Genomic DNA, 23,098 nt, shown 5'->3' with positions numbered 1-23,098 from the left:
GAATTTCTTTAAACACATTAAGTGTTCGTGTACGACGCACCTTCCTCCAAACGATGAGCATAAAGACGACGCTTCATATGCAACTTGCTTGTTAGAGTTTTCGACATACATATTTGTTCTAGCCTCTTCCATAATGCGTGGCGGTTTTCTCTTTCATCACATCCTGCAAAATTTCGTTGGACAAATGCGAGATGTAATTGTGTTAATGCCTTCGATCCTTATGCTTCTTCTCTTCATCGTTAATGTCAAGGCATCTTATCTATCCTAGCAGGGCATCCTCTAGATCCATCTGCAAGAAGCGCTTGCATCTTAATTTGCCACAACGCAAATCGGTGTTGCGATCCAACAATGAATTTCATACTTTAAAGACGCCATTACCGTGATCGAGATGAATAACCCGGAAGCTCGATACCAATTTGTGAAAAATAAATAGAATAAAATAAATAAAAATAAAGAACACATAAATTTTACGTGGAAACCCTTTCGGAAAAAAACCACGAGAGAGGAGAAGAAAATTCACTATGTCGAAAAAATTTTTACTCAAATACAAGAGGAATAGACTATGTCTATTTATAGGCTTGCAAAGCCATATTCTAGTAGGATTGAAACACCTTATCTTAATCAATATAAAATAGATGGAGTTTAATAAGGTTTAAAACCTTATTCTAAAATAAAATAAAAGAAGTCTAGTTCTATATGGATTTTACTTTTATTTTATTTTCCATCGTATTTTATTTAAATAAGAATTTGGGTCACTTAATTCTAACAGATTAAAATAGAGAGTTATTGATATGTAGAGAGGGAGGTGGTATTACCTGTGCTTAGCACGATTCTTTTTGTAATTCATCTTAAGGTGCACAATTTCCATATTGTTTTTTTTTATGTAGATAATATAAAAAATTAATTACAAAAATGTGATAAGTGATAGATTAATTATAAAAATGGTATGTTCTTTCACTAATGTGTCAAACACTATCTTAACAAGCATCTTATCATTTGACAATTATTTTAGCTGAAATTTTTTTAAAGTGACGCTATCAAATAGTCAAACAACATAAAAAGATGAATATGTGTAAGAAAAAAAATATTTTTTAAAGTGGTATTATCTAACACATTGACAGCATTGGACGGGAATTTAAAAAAAAAATTGAACAGAAAAAAGAGTAAGAGAGAAAAGAATTGTTTGTGTTATTTGTGTTGAAGTTTTAGGAAAAGATTATGATAAGGTATGACTTTTTTGTTTGTAATAATAGTTTGTATATTATATGTTTATATTTTATTTTTAATATTTAAGATTATATTATTATATTTTTTATATTTTATTTGTTAGTGTTTTGTGTCAACTTGTGAAACCGTTTCTAGTTATGTGTATGATTGAAGTTATTGGTTCGTTATTATTTTTTATGTTTGTAATTTATATTTTACTAGATTAGTTATGTTTATATATATATATATATATATATATATATATATTAATAAAGATACTTATGTTTTAATGTTATTTTGCATAGAATAGAATATTTCAATTGCAAGCAATCAAGTTAAGGTAATTTATTTTAATAACTTTTTGTTTAGTTGGTGATAAATATTATTATGTGGAAACATTATTGTTTTAAAATGATATGTTTTGTAACACCCCTTAGTTCGTCAAGAAGATATGACATGTATCAAATAACCAGATAGACCCTCCAATAGACTAGGGCGTTACAAACGGATTCAAATCTTTTGGCTTAACTTAAATTTTTGAGAAAACAGTTATGAAGGTTTCCCTTTTAGTTTAAAACTATTATTCTTCTTTCGTCCAGTATCACGTCTTTAAAGAAAGTATTAAGAATTATACAAGAGAAGTCTCATTATCCAACCATTGCCCAGCTGAGGCATATGCATAAAAAAGATAAGTTCATAAAATACAAATCAAGGGAGTTTGGAATACCCTTCCATAGTGAGGAGCAATTCTCCTTTTAAGATAGAATAATACAAACGACAAAGATAATTTCAAAAGTTAGGTGCAAAACGTATGTATACATCATTCGCCAAATAGCCATACAAGATACAAAAACAAACAAGTGGCTCACTCGCAACCACAGGTCTGGCGTAATCCCCTTCAACTGATTCCTCTTCTACTAGAAATACGCTTGAAAAAAGATAAGTAACGAAGTAAGAATTAAACTTAGTGAGTTCCAAAAATAGATGCAATAATTTATAGAAATACCGTTATTCAACACGTATCAATACCCATAAGAAAAACAAACTTATACGTGAGATTCTATCGTATAGACACAATACCTCAATAATGTTATCTACAGTTTACTGGCGGAATCACTTTGTCAACACAGTACATGGACATTTACTGTTTGTCAACTCATGCGTTGTAACACCCCTAACTCGTATCCATCGCCAGAATAGGGTTTTGAAGCATTACCAAAATTTACAAATCAAAAAGAAAGAAATTTCATAACATATAATATTCAGGTTAGAAACCAGTCAAATTCATACATATTGAAACCAGTCAAATTCATACATATTGTCCCTTATTTGAGCCCTCAAGGCCCAAAGTACATGTTAGAAAAAAGTTGGGGCTAATTCGAAACTTCAGAGAATTTTTCGGAATATATTAAAAATTTTCAAATCTACAGGGTTCACATGACTGTGTGGCCAAGCTGTGTGACTCACATGGCCAAGAGACATACCTGTGTCTTAGGTCGTGTGGGCATTCGAAATAGGGACACATGGCCGTGTCCCAACCCTTGTCTATGCCTGTCTAACTCTCTGACTTGGGTTATACGGCCAAGCCACACGCCTATGTGCCAGGTCGTGTACCCTTTAGAAATGGCCTTACACGTCCGTGTGCTAGCCGTGTGTCTCACATGGTCAAGTCACATGCCCATGTGGACTTAAAATGTGTCTTAAACAATAAATTTGCCATTCCCTACATGCTTGGACATTAATCAACTCAAAAATCATTAGTTTAACCAGTTCAAAACACGATCAAATACATTCAAAACATGTCAAAACAATCATCCTAGGTGCCTAACCAATGTACCATCATTGGTACCACATTTATATCATCTATTCATATCATCAAAGCATCATTCAAATCCAATTTATAAACATACCAATTTCAATCCATTTTGCCTAGTTCATAAGCACTTAAACACCAACTTAATTTCACATGCACATATCTAGATTTGGTTCAATTTACCATGCCATAATATGGCTTCAAAACAAACACAAGGTTATATATATACCAAACCAATATTAAACTTATAACCTCATTTACAATCAATCCAAAAAATAACTATTATTTAGACACCCTAGGTACATGCCGACACAAAAGATAGACATGACCACATTTATTTAAAATCGAGATCATTGTTGGATGTTGAATCAGCGATAAAAAATTAAGTACCTAACCTGCGCACGGTAAACAAAATCGTACGCTGAGTAAAACTCAGCGGTATTTCTATAATCTGAATATTTAAAGACATAATAATATAATATACACATATAAATTATAAGCACAATTGAATATCTAAAACCAAATTTATTCATACAATGGCATTAGCCGTTTAATACTCAATTCAAAAATACCATACCCAATTCTCATCACTTGCTATACAATAGCTTTTCACATTCTATTATCAATTCACTATGTCACTTCCATTTCTTATACTATGTCATATCAATTTCAGTTATAGAATTTTATTATTTATTTACCCTTATTAACACGACTCGGACTCGGATGGATACACGGATCCAACCAACACACCAGTTTGGCACCTAGTGCCTCATCGGATAAATCCGAAGTAGTAACTGCGCCCAACGCTATATAAATTGACACCCAGTGTCTTATCGGTTAAACCGAAGTAAATTGGCACCTAGTGCCTTATCAACTCGAAGTCAAAGAAATTCGTGAACTCTTCTTATTCTATGGCATGCCAATATCCAATATTAAATTTTTATATAAACACATGAATTCAATTCAATTTACATAAATTCAATAAATTCATCACATACCGAATCAATCCATTTCAATTGTAAATCACAATAGTTCTCACCTCCAATACTTACTATATGCAAGAAATCAAAATGCAATAATTTTACAACTTAGTTCAGATTATAGAAATACAAATCAAGAATTCTGAGTTATTCGATGTTGACTTTATCTTTCCCCTTTTTAGTCAAGGATTTGGTATGACGTTAGCTACGGAATTAAAACAATTAAAATTCATCAATATAACACAATTCAATTTCATATTGAAATTTCAATTTTTACTCAATATTTGCCTAAATTTTAATTTAATCCCGAAACCGAGACTAATTTTTATTCTTCACAATTAATTTTATATTTTACACAAATTTCACTTTAAATTAAATTTAACTCCCTATTTTCACTTAAATTCTTAAATTTCAAAAATTTTACAATTTAGTCTCTATTACTCAAAATTTACAATTTATTCTACAATTTAATCCTTTTTTACTTCTAGCTTAAAAATCTATCAATACTAAAATTATTCAACATTAATAACCGATAAGCCATAAAAGTAACATGTTTTTAATCCCATTCTTGATGCGTTTTTGGATGATTTATTATATGAATTAGTGAATTTGATGCTCCTAATCTTCTAAATTCATGTTTCTATACTAAGGTGAGCATAAGGGGGCGAAAGGAGCGAAAAAAGAGCCAAAATCGGGCAAAAAGAGTTATTTCCAAGATCTACATGGCCTGGGCATTTCTACACTAGCTGGCCACACGCCCATGTGAGCCACATGGGCTGGCCACATGCCCATGTGCCAATCTGTATCGATTTCGCACCCTGCTTCCCTGTTACGTGAAAAAAACCAAATTTTTAGGGTTTTTGAGCATTCTAAAATCTATAAATACACACTAGAAGAGGACCTAAAGGGGCACGCAGAGTAGAACGCAGAAATTACTCGAATAATGTCGACGGACTCAACTCAGAAGCAGGATCTCCTTCAAGACTGAATACATCCATTCAATTTCTTTAGAAGTTTTTTGGGTTTTTTTTTTATATTTTGTTGTTTTCCTATTTTTGAGATGTTTTCCTTTCCAAGTATGAACTAAATTCCCTAAATACCTAGGGAAGATGAAACCTATGACAAATCTTATTATTTGATTTTTCTGAATTACATGATAAATATTTGTTCTTGATCTCAATTAAGTTTACTTACCTTCATGTTTAATGTTTTCAGGATATTAATATATGATTGATGTGCTTATTCAGTGGAGCAAAAGTCCATGTTTACGAGTAGATCTGGCATAATTTAGTGGAGTTGCATGCAATCCTAGAAATAAGACGACATAAATCTATCGGATTAGAGTCAAATCTAATAGGGGAATCCATAAATCGAGTTAATGTAACGATAGGGGTTTTAATTAGAAAGATATTTCAATTAATCAACCTAGAGTCGGTTTTTTTATTCTCAAATGAGATATTATTATAATTTATAGATTTCTACGGATCAAGTAAAATGACTAAATCATTTAATTCAAATGTAGAATAATAGGTGAAGTCTATGTGAATTCTTTCCTGGTATTGTCTCTCTCATAAGTTTTTCTTCGATTATTTTCTCAATTCGTTCTCTGTCACTTAGTAATTAGTTTAGTTAAAATTAGATTTTAAAACAAATCCTTTAATTTATTCGGCTAAATAATAAAAAAGATAGTAACTACTAGTACTTTTAGTCCTCATGGATACGATATTCCCGACTCACTATAGCTATACTACCATTCGATAGGTGCGCTTGCCTTTGTCATATTTTAGTTAGTTTGTGACGTCATCAAGTTTTTGGCGCCGTTACTAAAATATTAGGAACACTTAATTTTTATTACCTTAGCCATTTTTTTTATTTTTATTACACTTTATTTTTGTTTTTACTTTTATTTACTAACTTTTATTTTATTTTCTTTTGGCAGGTTCCTTTCATTTATGACTAGAAGAAACCCGTCAGGACCTCTAGTATTCGACAGTGAGATCAAAAGTACAGCTCGCAAAAATAGTAGAGAAGCGAGGCAAAGTCGACTGAGTATAATATAAGAGCAAGAGGATGTTGTTATTAATACTGAGGAGATGACAGAAAATCATAATAATCAGCTACCTCATGTGGTTGCTGTAAATCCTGTAAATCTGAATCCTGCTCATCGTACTATGTACGATTATGCCAAGCCCAATTTAACTAGGGCTGAATCGAGTATTGTTAGACCTGCTGTTGCTACAAATAATTTTGAACTGAAACCTAACACTATTCAAATGATTCAACAGTTTGTTCAGTTTGATGGTTTGCAGGACGAAGACCCAAATGCTCATTTGGCTAATTTCTTGGAATTCTGCGACACTTTTAAAATTAATGGCGTTTTTGACGATGGCATTCTATTTACCTTTTTGTTGAGGAATAAGTCTAAATAGTGGTTGAACTCCCTACCACAAGGTTCTATCACTACATGGGAACAACTGACCGAAAAATTCTTATTGAAGTACCTTCCACTGGCTAAGACAGCCAAGCTGAGGAATGATATCTCTTCCTTCGTGCAAATAGATCTAGAGACTCTATATGATGCATGAGAGAGGTATAAGAATTTATTAAGAAGGTGACCTCACCATAGGTTACCTCTATGGCTACAGGTTCAAACTTTCTACAACAGTTTGAACCCCTCAACTAGGCAATTGATCAATGCATCCGTCGGTGGGACTCTAAATGATAAAACACCTGAGGAGGCTTATGAGTTTATAGATGAGATGTCACTAAATAATTATCAGTGGTAAGTCATAAAGACAAAGTCGATGAAAGCAGCCGGTGTTTTTAACATTGATGAGGTCACCATGTTGTCAAATCAGGCAGAACTTTTGAATAAAAAGATTGATTTTTTATATGGTTCTATGCAGTTACATCTGGTGATGCAATACAACGCAAATGGATGAGGGAACCATTTAGAAAATCGATCCTACAACCTAAGCACAGAAGACGAACAAGTCAACTATATGGGTAATAATTCTAGACCTCAGAATAATCCCTATAGTAACACTTATAATGCAGGTTGGAGGAACCATCCAAACTTCTCTTGGGGTGGTCAAGGAAATCAAAGACAACAACCCCCTCCAGGCTTTCAACCACTTTACCAGCAGGAGAAGAAGCCGAACCTTGAGGAGATGTTGACGAAGTTTATTTCGTTGTCAGAAACTCGTTTCCAAAACACCGAAACATCACTCAAAAATCAATAAGCGTCGATTCAAGGGCTTGAGAATCAAATCAGTCAATTGGCAAAGATGATTTCAGAATGACCACAGGGTAACATGCCAAGAAACACCGAAACTAACCCAAGAGAATATCTTCATGCGATTACTGTTCGAGATGAAGAAGGGTTAACTAAATTTGAATCTGAACCGAGCTAAGAAACTGTGGTAAGCAATGGTAAGGTTGAGGTAAGCCAAAATAAGCAAGATTCGATCGGTAAGGAATATAAACCTCGTTTGCCATATCCAAATGCGACAAGGAAAGACCAGACAAACGAACAATTCGGTAAATTCCTTAAATTTTTGAAAAAATTACATATTAACTTACCGTTTATTAAAGCTCTTTTGCAGATGTCAAATTTTGTTAAATTTTTAAAGGAACTTTTAGCAAATAAGCAGAAGTTAGATGATTTGTCGCACGTGGAACTAAATGCAGTATGCTCAGCCATTTTGCAGAATAAACTACCCAACAAATTGAAAGATCCAGGGAGTTTTACTATTCTTTGTTTAATTGGTAGTTTAAGTGTTAATAATGCTTTGGTTGATTTAGTGGATAGTATTAATGTCATGCCCTACAAAATGTTTAAGTAACTAGGTCTTGGGAAACCTAAACAAACTAGGATGAGCATTCAATTGGCAGATAGAACAATTAGATTTCCTAGGGGTATTGTTGAAGAGGTACTCGTCAAAATTGACAAATTTTTTTTCCCATTTGATTTTGTTGTTCTAGACATGGATGAGGATAGTGACGTACCATTGATTTTAGGATGACCCTTTTTAGCAACTGCTAGAACTATCATAGATGTTGGTACAGGTGAGTTAATACTTCGTGTAGGTGATGACACGATTAAACTCCAAGCTCGTGATTTTATTAGGATATCTAATGATCGAGATGATATTTCGAGTTCTACTAATGTTAATAACCTTGTAGCTCAACATTCTTTGCAGAAAACACCTCGAAAAAACGTGACAGAGCCGCAGTCTAGTTTACATGACACAAATCGATGAACTAGATGAATGGCAGACACATGTCAGGGAGAACCTAGAATACACGATGAACCAAAGCGACTCCATGACAAGCTTAAGGATGGGACGAACCAATTTAAAATTGGCGATCAGGTATTATTGGATAAAACGGACCCTCGAATCGCCACTTCAGAGCTTAATTCAAATGGAGCAACTCCTTTTACTGTACTGAATATTTTCCCATACGATACAGTCGAGGTAAATCATTCTAAATTTGGCACTTTTAAGGTAAATATTACTCGACTAAAACCTTATGTTGATAATAGAATTGACAGTGAGAAAGAGGAGTTTCGACTCCGTGAACCACCGTAACCGTGCGAATACGAGGTTAGTCGAGCTTAGACTTTAAATAAGTACTTCTCGGGAGGCAACCCGAGTGTTAACATTGTGAATTTTTAAAATTAATTAATTTTTAAAATCTAAAAAAAATGTGTGTTTTTGACCCATACGGCCTGGTTACATGGGTGTTTGGAGCACACGGCCTGGCCACATGGGCGTGTGGGATCTCACATGGGCGTGGGAGAAGTGAAGGAAAACACACACGACCTAGCGACATGGCCATGTGACCGACAAGGCCTGGACACATGGGCGTGTCCTAGCCCGTGCCCGTGTGAAACCTGGAGCTAATATTTTTTCAAAGTTAGAGAGTTACATGGGTAAGGCACACGGCCCTGTGATCCACACAGCCTAGCCACACTGGCATGTGGGATCTCATATGGGCGTGGGAGAAGCGAAGGAAAACACACATGGCCTGGCACATGGCCGTGTGATCCACACGGCCTGGACACACTGGCATGTCCATGACCATGTGAAAACTGGGTTAATTACCTCAACTTTATTTTATTTTATTTATTATTAATTGTTATATTATTTTTTATTTTACTAATTAATTAATTTATTATTCTTATTCTTATTCTTATATTTTAATTTTTTATATTTTTATTATTTTTATTTTACTATTTCTATTTTATTTTTTCATTTTTACTATTATCATTACAATTATCTTTAAGTTTATTGATATCCTTGAGTTTATTATTATTATTATTATTATTATTATTATTATTATTATTATTATTATTATTAATATTTATCTTTCTTTTAAATTTTGTTTTAGTTGTTTTATTTTTATTTTCTTCAACTTATTTTCATTATTATCTTTTGAAATATTTATGGTTGTTTCTAATCGAGTTATAACCCTTAATCTTCCTTATTATTTGTGTTTATTTTCTTGTTAGTTTGCTCGGAATCATAAGTTACATTTAGATTTGACTGCAATTTCGCATTTCACTATTCTGAAGATTTCATCCAATATACAGGGTAGTTTCAGTTTTCTCCTTTTCTTATGATATTCTGTTTATATTGTAATTATATATGTTTGTACATTTAGGACAATGTACATCTTAAGTGTAGGAAGGTTATCTATAGAATTATTAGAAAATCCCTGAATTATGTCTTGAGTTTAAGTAATTTTCTCACATTACTATTAATTCTTATTGATTTATGATTATCATTGATGTGTTTTAGATTAAATTCATAGATAATTGTGAATTGATTATTTGAACTTTAAGACACTAGAGAATCAAGCATGATAAGTCTATTTTCAGAATTAAAAATTTTAGGTTGTTTCCCTAAATTGAAGTATTACCTTGAAGTTTGAGATTTGCAAGATTAACATCAAAAACCATAATTTTTGTGAGATTTTAAGCCTTTAGAGCATACACTTTTCTTGTTAACTCTATTATTGGTTATGAGTGTGTCAATATTGATTGGTTATTCTAGAACTTGCTTCGATTATACATGTCGAGACCACACCTTTGATTTGATATAGTGAGATGATATAGGCATCTAGGTTTTAACCCACTTATCCCATAAGCCTACCTTTATGATTAACCCTTAATAAACCCTCTTTAAGCTTAACAAGCCATTTCTTGATTTACCCATTAATATTAACCCATAACTCATTTTTGATTCATTGAGAATTGTTTCCCATTTTATTAACTCCCTTTTTGTCGAGATTTGATTTGATTAGTTGCTTAATTATGTTATTTTGTTTCAGTTGTTAAATTTCCTCTTATTATCCATTGTTCTCAAAAAAAAATGAAAAAAAAAATGAAAAAAAATAAATTTATGTTGATTATTACTAGTTCTATGTTTTTGAGCTTAAGTAGTTAATTTTATATTCTGAGAAGAAGCTCGCGTTATTCTTTAATAATTTCGATTGATGTAATTATTCAGTATTAGTTTATTTTTCTAGTTAGGGAATTTATCAATTCAATCTCGATTCTAATCTTCTTTTTTAGCCTTTATCCACACCTTTAACCCAAGCCCCGTTACAACCCTTTAAAGACCTTTTGATTTGTGTATCATATCATTTTATAGTGGTGGAGATTTGATTGTCATACAAGCCTATGGTAATGACTTTTCATAATTGACTATTGAGTGCTTAATTTTTAAACCTTAAATACTTTTAGTGATTTGAGTGAATCTTTAGTGAGGATGTAAAATCTTGTCGATTTTGAATTAAAGGTAATTACTTGGATGATTTATCATATGAATTAGTGAACTTGATGCTCCTAATCTTTTAAATTCATGTTTCTATACTTAGGTGAGCATAGGGGGCGAAAAGAGTAAAAAACGAGCTAAAATCGGGCAAAAAGAGCTGTTTCTAGGATCTACACGGCCTGGGCATTTCCATATGGGCTGACCACACGCCCATGTGCCAGTCTGTGTCGATTACGTACCCTGCTTCCCTGTTACATGGAAAAACTCAATTTTTAGGGTTTCTGAGCATTCTAAAGTCTATAAATACACACTAGAAGAGGAGCTAAAGGGGTACGCAGAGTAGAACGCAGAAATTACTCGAAGAACGTCGACGGACTCAACTTAGAAGCAGGATCTCCTTCAAGACTGAATATCTCCATTCAATTTCTTTAGAAGTTTTTGGGTTTCTTTATGTTTTGTTGTTTTCCTATTTTTGAGATGTTTTCCTTTCCAAGTATGAACTAAATTCCCTAAATACCTAGGGAAGATGAAGCCTATGACAAATCTTATTATTTGATTTTTCTGAATTACATGATAAATATTTGTTCTTGATCTCAATTATGTTTACTTACCTTCATGTTTAATGTTTTCAGGATATTAATTCATGATTGATGTGCTTATTTAGTGGAGCAAAAGTCCCTGTTTAAGAGTAGATCTGGCATAATTGAGTGGAGTTGCATGCAATCCTAGAAATAGGACGATATAAATCTATCGAATTAGAGTCAAATCTAATAGGAGAATCCATAAATCGAGTTAATGTAACGATAAGGGTTTTAATTAGAAAGAGATTTTAATTAATCAACCTAGAGTTAGTTTTTTTTTATTCTCGAAAGAGATATTAATATAATTTAGGGATTTCTACGGATTAAGTAAAATGAATAAATCGTTTAATTCAAATGTAGAATAATAAGTGAAGTTTAGGTGGATTCTTTCTTGGGTATTGTCTCTCTCATAAGTTTTTTTTCGATTATTTTCCCAATTCGCTCTCTGTCATTTTGTAATTAGTTTAGTTAAAATTAGATTTTAAAACAAATCCTTCAATTTATTCGGCTAAATAATAAAAAAAATAGTAACTACTAGTACTTTTAGTCCTTGTGGATACGATATTCTCGACTCACTATAGCTATACTACCATTTGATAGGTGCGCTTGCCATTTTCGTATTTTAGTTAGTTCGTGACGTCATCAATAACACTTAAAAAGTTAATAATTGCTAAAATTTCGATATGGGTCGGGCAATACTTAACCCCAAGGTTTCAAAAACATACAAATTACAAGAAAATGGGACTAAATTGACTAACTAATTGAACTTGGAAACTTTAAAGCCCCCAAGGCCGTGCGTGTAACACCCCTAACCCGTATCCGTCACCGGACTAGGGTTAAAGGCGTTACCTAACAAATCGGAACATTTCATAAATAATTCACAAACATCATTCACACATAATCATACATCATTACAGAGTCCCTTACATAGGTCAACAAGACCTTAAACATGCTTTAGAAAGGGGTCGGGACTGAACCGAGTTCATACAAAAGTTTTCAAAATTTAAACAATTTTCAAAGTTGTACAAGTCACATGCCCGTGTGAACAGACTGTGTGCCTTACACGGCTTTAGACACTCCCGTGTGTCTAGGTCGTGTCAAAATAGGGCCTACATACTGACTTGTCCACACGGCCACAAGACACGCCTGTGTGTCAGGCCGTGTGAAAATTAGGGAGGCTACTGACTTGGGTCACACGGCTGTGTGTCTAGGCCGTGTTAGAAACTGACTTGGCCACACGGCCTAGCACACGCCGGTGTGCACGACCTTGTGATCTGCCCAGGCTCATTTCGAAATGGCCCTCGAGCAACATGGCTGAGACACATACCCGTGTCTCTGCCCATGTGGGCAAAAAAATAGGCCATTTATAAGGCCAAAATGCCACCCATTAAGGGTCCTCCCTACAAGCATCAAAATTACAACATTTTATACCAAATTCTCAACCATTTCATAACCAAATCATAAACCAATTAAGCCATAACATTATCAACCAATTTCATGCCTAATAGCCATACCAAATTATGCCAAAACATAAGACAAAATCATATTTAAACATTTGTTTCATGAACTTATTTTACTTCATTCAATCACATGTTATAAACTTACCAATTTCTCAAATATGCACATACCAAAACTTACCAAAATTGACCATTTCATTTGGTCATTCATATACACATCAAATAAGTATATTTTGCATCATATATCATATTCCAAAATCAAACCATAAGTTCAACCATAATTATACACTTCACAAAACATATTCAACTATCTCTAGCCTATGCATGCCATACTTCAATATTTACACTTACAAAATGTACCAAAATAGAGTTTGATAGTGTGGTGATGATCCTCGACAATCCCCGAGCTCTCAGTAGTTTCGATATCTATAAAACAGTTGAAAAACACACAGAGTAAGCTTTCAAAAGCTTAGTAAGCCATATACAAATAAACTTAACATTCAAAACATGGAAGCATCATTAAATTAAATACACTCCATGGCCAAATACCATCTCAAACCATATAGTTCATATAAATTTAGCATATTCCCAATTCATTTACACATATAGCATACTTTCTCATATTTATAACATATATCATCACTTGTACATATACTTACCGTTTATTTTCAACATAGTATACATTTCGAACGTACCTGAATCGGATATACATCACATATAATCATTCGTTTCTCAGAATGTCGTTGAACTGTTCGGAATCATAAGGATACGTGGATAACTTAGAAGCTCGTACAATGCCAACGTCCCAGATGTGGTTTTACATGTAATCAAATATCGATGCCACTGTCCCAGACATGGTCTTACACGAAATCAAATATGATGCCAACGTCCTAGACATGGTCTTACACATAAATCATAAGTTGATGCCAACGTCCCAGACGTGGTCTTACACGATAACACATATCGGATCCTATGTCATGACAGATGTATCCTAAATATTCCTATGGTTCGTACGAAGCTTTTCGGACGTCAGAACTTTGTCGATACTTTCTCGGATATCTCAGATTCAATTCAATAAGCCATTTATCATTGTTCAATAGCATTTAAACATAAGTAAACCATTACAAACACATTTATTTGTATATAGACTTACCTCGTACGGATTCGGATAGATGGAATCAGCTACTCGACAATTTTCGACTTTCCCCGATCTAATTTTTTTTTTTTAATTCTTGATCTATATAAATTCAAATTTAACTCTTTTATTCACAAAATCATTCAAATCAATCCACAAACACACATTTAGGGCATTTTAAAAATTAGCCCTTATATTTTCATATTTTAACAATTTAGTCCCTAATCACAAAAATTACAAAATACACAAAATTTGCATATACTTATGCTTAGCCGAATATTCATAGCACTCATACAAGTCCACATATTTCATTTATTTCACATTTTAGTCCCTCAATTTACAAATTTCATAATTTAGTCCAAATTACTCAAATTCATCAAAAATTCAAATATAAAATATATCAACCTAACACATATCTTTCAATTTCTATCAACTAACTTCACAAAGCTCACAATTTCATCAATGGAATAATTCAAAATCATCATCAAAATCATAAATTTAGGCATGGGCTTGATAGAACACTAAGCAATGATCACAAAAATGTAAAAATTATCAAAAACTGAGTCAAAACCATACCTTAATCAAGTATTGTGAATGCCAAATGCTTGAACCATAGAAATGGTGTTCTTATTCTCTTATTTTAGGTGGAAGAAGACTTAAAATGAACTAATTTAAGCTTTTCTTTTATTTAATATATCATTTATAACTAGTTTACCATTTTGCCATTGCATCATATCATTAATAAACCATTATCTAATGCCCATTTAAGTCATTTAATGCATGCCATGGTTAAATAACCACATAAGGACCTCATATTTAAAGAGACACCTCAAATAGGCACTTGAACAAACAGCAGGCAACTTTTATGCTTTTCGCGATTAGGTCCTTTTATCAAATTGAGCACACAAATGATTAAATTTTCATACAAAACTTTCACATATGCTAATTCACATATCATAAGCACGGAAAATGATATTAAATATTTTTCTGACTCAGATTTATGGTTCCAAAACCACTATTCTGTCTAGGGTCTAAACCGGACTGTTACAGTGCACCTATTCTTTCTTCTATTCTTTCTTTTTTTCTTTCTTTTTCTTTCTTAATTTTGATTTGGCCTTCTTTTTCTTTATTTCTTTTGTTACTTATTTTTTTATTACAATTATATAATATATATACTTAATACTTAAGATTTCATATTATAATATATATATATAAAATAAATTTACAAATATCTTACCTAATACCATCCTACTAAAGAGACAATGGTATAATTGCCTCTTTAGTCCTTTTAATTATTCTTTAATCTATAATTCAACTTTCACCCGATTTATACCTAATTACTTTTAATTCAAGTAATTTCACTTAACTGAAACCTAATTAACCACACAACTAGCTTCGTAAATATTTTTATAAATATTTACGAGTCTAATTTACGGGAACGGAGTCCCGAAAATGCACTTTTTGACACCCATGACTATTGGGTCGTTACATGCGCAACTCTCACAATTATGCAAGTTTACAAATGACTCTTCCTTATGCCAGCCTCGGACCCATAATTTAGAATTCAGAATCACAATTCAGTTATATTCATATTCATATCATCCTTGTTAAGTTGAACACGTATTCTATCGCAAGGCTGAGCCATGGTCTATTGGTCTAATTTGCAATATAATTTCTTTACTCGAGGCATTACAAACAGGTTTCTATTCTATATTTTCACATATCACAATTTTTCTGGTACTGGGTTCGTGCAACAAAGAGGGTGTTCTTACCTTGAAAATGACCATACTCACACATACAACGTTGGTTTATTACACATGCGTCCAAACACAGCACAATGACTCATTTATAGTAGAGACAACTTACTGTACACAACTTACATATCATGGAAGTATCATAACCCAAAGGAAGTAAGAAGGAACTCACAAACAAACTTTAGAATAGAATCTACTCTACTTGTCTTTTGCTTCGATTGCACAGACCTTCACTAGCTTCTTGAGCTAAATAAGAAACAATTATAACTATCAGACCGTTTATCTAATTTAATCATACATACACTAATGCAAAAACATAAATCCCTTCGACAACAACCTAAGGGCTTTCCAAAAATTACTGGTAAGTTGGTACTTAAAAATGGTGTTTTGACTAACTACTGGAACCATTTTTGTCTTCTCTGATGAAGATAACTTAAAAATTTCCAGAGACTCAGAAAAAGATGTAGAGAAAAAACAAAGGTGAAACATGTTGACTATCGGCATCCATATATAGCACGAATAGCGGGGACAAAGCTTAGTGGGAGGGTCAGAAAATCCCACTATAACCTTTGAAACCCGAGAAAAGACTTGTCTAAAATTTTAAAACCTAATTATCTACCAAACGTAACTACTACCACTAATCAGCTTAGTGAGCAGTAAAACGTTGCTTGCACACTAAAATAAGTCAACTAAACAAATTATTTAGCTACCTAAACATATCAAACTGTCATCTACAGTACTCTAGTTCAATCTAACTAGGTCTCAACTAAACTCTAACGATACTCACCAAGTCATGTTTTCACACTAAAGTACAGAAAACAAAACTATCGATTCGCGAACTAATAAGTTCACCCTAAAGTATCTAGGGTTAGTTAATTGTCTCCCAAAAGAGTCCACCAAATGGCAAATTCCAGCGAGACATTTAGCAAAATAGGCGTACTATCAAACCCATGCAATTCGCCACCCAGACACTTAACAGAGAATTTACCAACCTCATCCTTTTTCTACCCTGGCTTTTTCAACTATGTGCCAAACAACATATCGATACAGTCTATGTGGGGTGGGCTGTTACATTTTTATTCAATTTTTTTGTGCAGATATTGAAATGAGTTTATTGATTAAAGCAACCAATTATACTGTCATGATGATTAATGTGTCGATAAAAAAAATTGCTATTTTCTATTCACGAGTATTTTATAAATTTGCAAGTCATTGTTTTTTTAATTGACATATTTAACTAATATGGTAATTTGTTATGGCTAGGGTGAGTACTACATCTTGAGAGTGTGTGTCCATGGTCTGAGCTACCTACTAGACGAATGTATTTTCCCATATTTGGATGCCGCAAGATTTGAAATAGTGGCATTGATTAGGACGTTTGAGCTTAAGGCTGACTTGATATCGGCCTTGGTTGAGAGGTGGCGCTTAAAAACCCACACATTTTATTTGTTATGTGGGGAGTGCACCATTTCCTTAAAATATGTTGCATTGCAACTTGGGCTCCCAGTTTACTATGCTACAACCACGGGTTCAAGTAAGGTGATCAAACCTGCGTCATTTTGCTATCAGTTACTTGGATGATCATCAGGTGATGGTGTTGCTAAATTTACCAATTTAAAATTTTCTTAACTCAATCAAAATTTCAAAACTTTACTGAGTATTGTCTCTAAGTGTGGGAAGATGTGCACTATTTGGGTGTATATAATGGAGTTGATAGGGAGTACTCACGTTAGACTCATGTAATAATAAAGTCCACATGATGTACTTGTCTATGTTGGCTGATTTTTCCAGTTGTCCGTTCGTATAGTTGGAGTTCAACAGTATTAGCAATGTTGAACTGTGAGCTTTGTCAGGCGACAAAGCACGATACACAAGATAAAGGTAAAATGACATTTTTGGCAATATTGAGTCACTAAAAATATGATTTCTCACTTGTAAATAGGTGAAAAAAAATTAAAACATTGATTAAAAATTGTTTTTCATGAAAATGTTATCTATCAATTTTGTTTTCTTTTAGATGGTGTAATTGTTCGGGGATTGGGAAGTCAAAAACCCTTGTTGTGTATAGACAAATGATTGAAGCATGTACTGGAGATGTGGTAAAATTTTTTCAAAATAAAATTACATTTATGTCATTTATTATTTTAGTTATGTTATTTTATTCATGTCATTATAATCATGATATTAATTGTGCAGTTCTTATGGATGTAATATGTTGCGAGTGTAATTGCCCAGTCGACTTACCACCATTCATATGTGTGGTGCATTAAAACACTAACCCTAAAATTTTCAATCGTTGAATGGTACAACAGAGACCGGGTTCTGCGACAATTCAGGTGTAAGCAAGATATTCTAGATGTTCTAATTAACTTTGACAATGTCCACGGCATTAATAAGAGGGGAAAAGATGTAAAGAATTGAAAATTGGAGAATCGATAATGGATTATAATATGGAATACTTGGTTGGATAGGAGGCCTCAAATAAACTCTTGTGTGGGGGATTTCACACCCTCGGTCCATTACTAACAATGGTATATGGAAAATAGGTTGTCGTATTTAATTGGTGGTTGATGATAGTTCCTGGACACATACACTGACGAGGACATCAACAAAGTGTACCGAGTCGCTCCTATCCTCACTGAAAACACTCTCCTCTTGCTCTCGGGCCTAAACCTATAGCTGTCGAAGAAAATGTAAAGGATAATGAGTATTCGGTTCATACACAAACATAATCGCAACTTGTGTATGAGTTTTTGGGTACATCAATATCCAGACTAGTTCTTACCATCTGGAGTTGCGTAGTGACAGTTTTGCGTCAGAGCTCTAAGGCTACTCATATCATACGTAGATGTTCGGTTCCAGTTCTCATTATCAACAATTGGGGTCATCAATGATGGATGATATGTTTAGCTCTGCATTCTAGTACTTCACACCTACCTGTCAAAACCTTTAGGACATCAATTTTTTGGGTTACTTTGATACACCCTAAGGTTCGTCAATGGATAATAAGAATGCAGGTTCAGGGGAGGAAAACATTAAACTCCTAATAAACCGTCACGAACAACCCAGAAGTCAACGAAGGGCACCATAATGTTTTATCCTGCAAGCAACTCCATCTAACCATCAGTTTTGATTAATGAAAATTGTTAAGTGAATTTATACAAATTCAAATAAGGTTTCATTTTTTTCCCTTTATCTTAAACATGACAACGTTGGTGTTATATCAATCAATTTTGATTAACGTTTTATTTTTCCAACTTCAACATCAGTTTCCATTATAATTATCTGTATACTGATAAACCATAATTTATACATATTTTTATCCCATGCTTAGCATATTTTTGGATGAATTATCTTTAGATTTGGTGAATTCGATACTCCTAATCCTTTAATTTCATGTTTTATACTTAGGTGAGCATAGGAGAGTAAGAAGAGCGAGAAACGGGCCAAAAACGGAGAAAATGGGTCAATGTGGGAAATCAGCACGGCCTGGACTTCCTCACACGGGTAGTTCACATGCCCGTGTAGTTTTAGCAGACTCTAACACGGCCTAGACTTCCTTACACGAGTAAACCACACGCCCGTGTCTATTCAACAAACTCGAACACGGGTTGAAGCACTTGCACACGGGCGTGTCCCTGTCGAGCCCAAGTCTAGTCCTATTCAGAAAAGGTCACTCTTGAGATTTTTGAAGCATTCAAAAGCCTATATAAACACTCCAAGAGGTACCTAAGAGACACACAGAGGGTAGGAAGCAAAGAATTACTCGAAGAAAGTCGATTGATCTATCTCAGAAGCCGCATTCTCCTTCAAGACTAAAGATCTCCCTTCAATTCCCTTCAAGAGTTTTTGGGTTTTCTTTATGTTTTGTTATCATTATTCTTTTGAGATGTTTTCCTTCACACTTATGAACTAAACCCCCTAAATACCTAAGGGGAATGAAACCTAAGATGGATCTTGTTATTATTTTCTGAATTATATGATAAATATTTGGTTTGTTCTTAACTCTTGTTTTAATATTTCAAAATATTGATTCAAGTATTGATGTGCTTATTTAGAGGAGCAAAAGTCCCTGTCTAAGAGTAGATCTAGCATAATTGAGCGGATTTGATTGCACGCCTAGACATAGGGTGACATAATTTTATCAGATTAGGGTGAAACCTAATAAAGGAATCCATAGATCGAGTTAATGCAACACTAGGGGTTTTAATTAGAAAGAGATTTCAATTAATCAACCTAGGGTTAGGCGTTATTAGTCTCGAGAGAGATAATAATATAAATTAGGAATTTCTACAGATCAAGTCAAATGAATAAATCGTCTAATTCAGAGTCAATAACAAGTGAAGTCTAGGTGGATTTTTCCCTTGGGTATTGTCCAAATCATTCAGTTTTCCCACAAGATATTTCCTCAATTTACTTTCTGTGCATTCTTAGTTAGTAATTAGTTTAGATAAAACAAACCCCTTTATTTTTAGGCTAGATAATAAAGAGAAATTTAATACTAGTACTTTTAGTTCCTTTGGGTTCGACATCCCAGTCTTGCCATAAGCTATACTACTGTTCGATAAGGTGAGCTTGCCTTTGTCGTGATAATAATTAGTTTTCAAGAACGGACATTCATAAATTATAAAACTTATCACGATTCACATCAATCAAGTTTTTGGCGCCGTTGCCGGGGAACTAATATATTAGGAACACTTACTTTTTATTACTTTAGCCATTTATTTTATTGCAATTTAAATTTTATTTTGATTTTTGTTACTAAATTTTCTTTTTCCTTCTGGAATGTTTTTATAGTTTAGAAGAAACCCGTCGGGACCATTACTTTTTGATAGTTAGATCGATCGCACAGCTCACAGAAACCGAAGAGAAATAAGACGAAGCCTAAGATACACAGAGGAAGAGCAAGAAGACGATACTTTCTCCACAACCGAGGAGATGGCTGAAAATCAGGAAAATCTGCTGCCTCCTGCAATTGCTGCTGATCAAGTAAATCAGAATCCTGCTCCGCGTACTATGTATGATTATGCTAAACCTACTTTAACAGGCACTGAATCGAGAATAGTTAGACCTACTGTTGCTGCAAATAATTTTGAACTAAAACTTAACATAATTTAAATGATACAATAGTTTGTTCAGTTTGATGGTTTGCAAGATGAGGATCCAAATACTCATTTGGCGAATTTTCTAGAGTTTTGTTACACATTTAAAATCAATGGCATTTCTGATGATGCCATTCGCCTTCGGTTATTTCCCTTTTCAATGGTTGAACTCATTACCATGAAGGTCAATCACTATTTGGGAATAAATGACGGAAAAATTCTTACTTAAATATTTTTCGCTGGCTAAAACAGCTAAGTTGAGGAATGACATCTCTTCTTTTATGCAGATGGATCTCGAAACACTCTATGATGCATGGGAGAGATACAAGGATCTTTTGAGAAGGTGCCCTCACCATGGATTACCACTCTAGCTACAAGTTCAAACTTTTCACGATGGCCTGAATCCTTTGACTAGACAGATGATTGATGCAGCTGTTGGTGGGACTATCAATAATAAGACACCTGAGGAGGCTTACGAATTTATGGAAGAGATGTCACTGAATAACTATCAGTGGCAAGTCATGAGAATAAAGTTGACAAAAGTAGTCGGTGTTTTCAACCTCGATTCGGTCACCATGCTCTCTAATCAGGTAGAACTTTTAAACAAAAAATTTGACAGTTTGTGTGGTCTTACTAAGGTAAATCTAGTGATGAGGTGCGATTCAAATAGAGGAGGAGTGCACACAGAATATGAACCCTTCAACCCCAACACCGAGGAGGAACAAATTCAATATATGTGTAACAATAATTTTAGACCTCAAAATAACCCATACAGTAACACATATAATGCAAGTTGGAGGAACCATCCCAATTTCTCGTGGGGTGGTCAAGGGAATCAGAAGCCACAACATCCTCCGGGTTTTCAATAACCACCTTACCAACAGGAAAAGAAGCCGAACCTTAAGGAGATGCTAACAAAGTTTATCTCAGTGTCAGAAACTTGCTTTCAAAATACCGAAATAGCACTTAAGAATAAACAAGCATCGATCCAAGGGCTTGAAACTCAGATAGGACAGCTCGCTAAACTAATTTCTGAACAACCACAAGGTAGCCTGCCAAGTAACACTGAATCTAACCCAAGGGAACAACTCAATGCGATTACCATTCAAGAGGAGGAAGGGTTAGTTGAACCTGAACCAGAACCGAGGCAAGAAATTGTGGTAAGTAAAGGTAAAGATGAGGTAGTCTACAGTGAGCAAAAATCAGTAAGTAAAAAGTACAAACTACGGGTACCATACCCTAGTGCGACAAGGAAAGACCACACGGATGAACAATCTGATAAATTCCTTAAATTATTAAAGAAATTACATATTAACTTACCGTTTATTGAAGCTCTTTCGCAGATGCCAAATGCAGTTAGATTTTTAAAGGAGCTTTTAGCAAATAAGTGGAAGTTGGATGAGGCGTCGCATGTGGAGATGAATGCAGTTTGCTCAGCCATTCTGCTGAATAAGCTATCCAACAAATTGAAAGATCTAGGGAGTTTTACGATTCCTTGTTTAATTGGTAGCTTAGATGTTAGTAATGCTTTGGCTGATTTAGGGGCTAGTATTAATGTCATGCCCTATAAAATGTTTAAACAACTAGGTCTTGGGAAACCTAAACAAACTAGGATGAGCATTTAGTTAGCAGATAAAACAATTAAATTTCCTAGGGGCATTATTGAAGATGTACTCGTTAAAATTGACAAATTTATATTCCCAATTGATTTTGTTGTTCTAGACATAGAAGAGGATAGTGACGTGCCTTTAATTTTAGGAAGGCCTTTATTAGCAACTGCTAGAACTATAATTGATATTGGTACAGGTGAACTCACACTTCGTGTGGGTGATGAAACAATCACTCTTCAAACTCGAAATTCTACTAATACTGATCATGTGGTGCAATCTTTTTTGTAGGAAACACGTTCGAAAAGCATACATGAGCCTTATTCAAGTAACAACAAATGACTCATCTATGAAGAACGAAGGCTACAAATCGAGAAACTAGATGAATGGCAGACACAAATCGAGAGCACACGATAGACCAAAACTGTAACGCCCCTTACCCGAGACCGTTGCCGGAGTCGAGCACAAGGCACTACTAAACTTATTTGAGCACTTAACCAAATTTAGATAATTTATATAATACTTTTCAGACAAGCTGTCCAACTGTGTCATAGTTTCTAAATAATTCATATCTCGAGTTATAAAACTAGAAATCCAAATCCGTAAATTTTCTCTGAATTTATACTCATATATCTACTTACCAATTTTTTTCTAGAATTTTTGGTCAAGCCAATTAGTACA

At 33.8% G+C, this 23,098-nt stretch overlaps 2 non-coding genes across 2 annotated transcripts; both read right to left on the bottom strand.

Moving 5' to 3' along the window:
- Positions 1-6,521: 6,521 nt before the first annotated feature.
- LOC128280091 (small nucleolar RNA R71) lies at positions 6,522-6,628 on the bottom strand. Its single transcript, XR_008270272.1, has one exon. It is a non-coding gene; the product is annotated as a small nucleolar RNA R71 (small nucleolar RNA).
- Positions 6,629-21,064: 14,436 nt separating this feature from the next.
- LOC128279816 (small nucleolar RNA R71) lies at positions 21,065-21,171 on the bottom strand. Its single transcript, XR_008270011.1, has one exon. It is a non-coding gene; the product is annotated as a small nucleolar RNA R71 (small nucleolar RNA).
- Between the last annotated feature and the right edge of the window lie 1,927 nt (positions 21,172-23,098).

This window comes from Gossypium arboreum, chromosome 8, assembly GCF_025698485.1.
Source record: "Gossypium arboreum isolate Shixiya-1 chromosome 8, ASM2569848v2, whole genome shotgun sequence".
NCBI classification, from domain to species: Eukaryota; Viridiplantae; Streptophyta; class Magnoliopsida; order Malvales; family Malvaceae; genus Gossypium; species Gossypium arboreum.
Note: the sequence above shows the minus strand (reverse complement) of the source record. Positions and strands in the feature narration are given on the sequence as shown.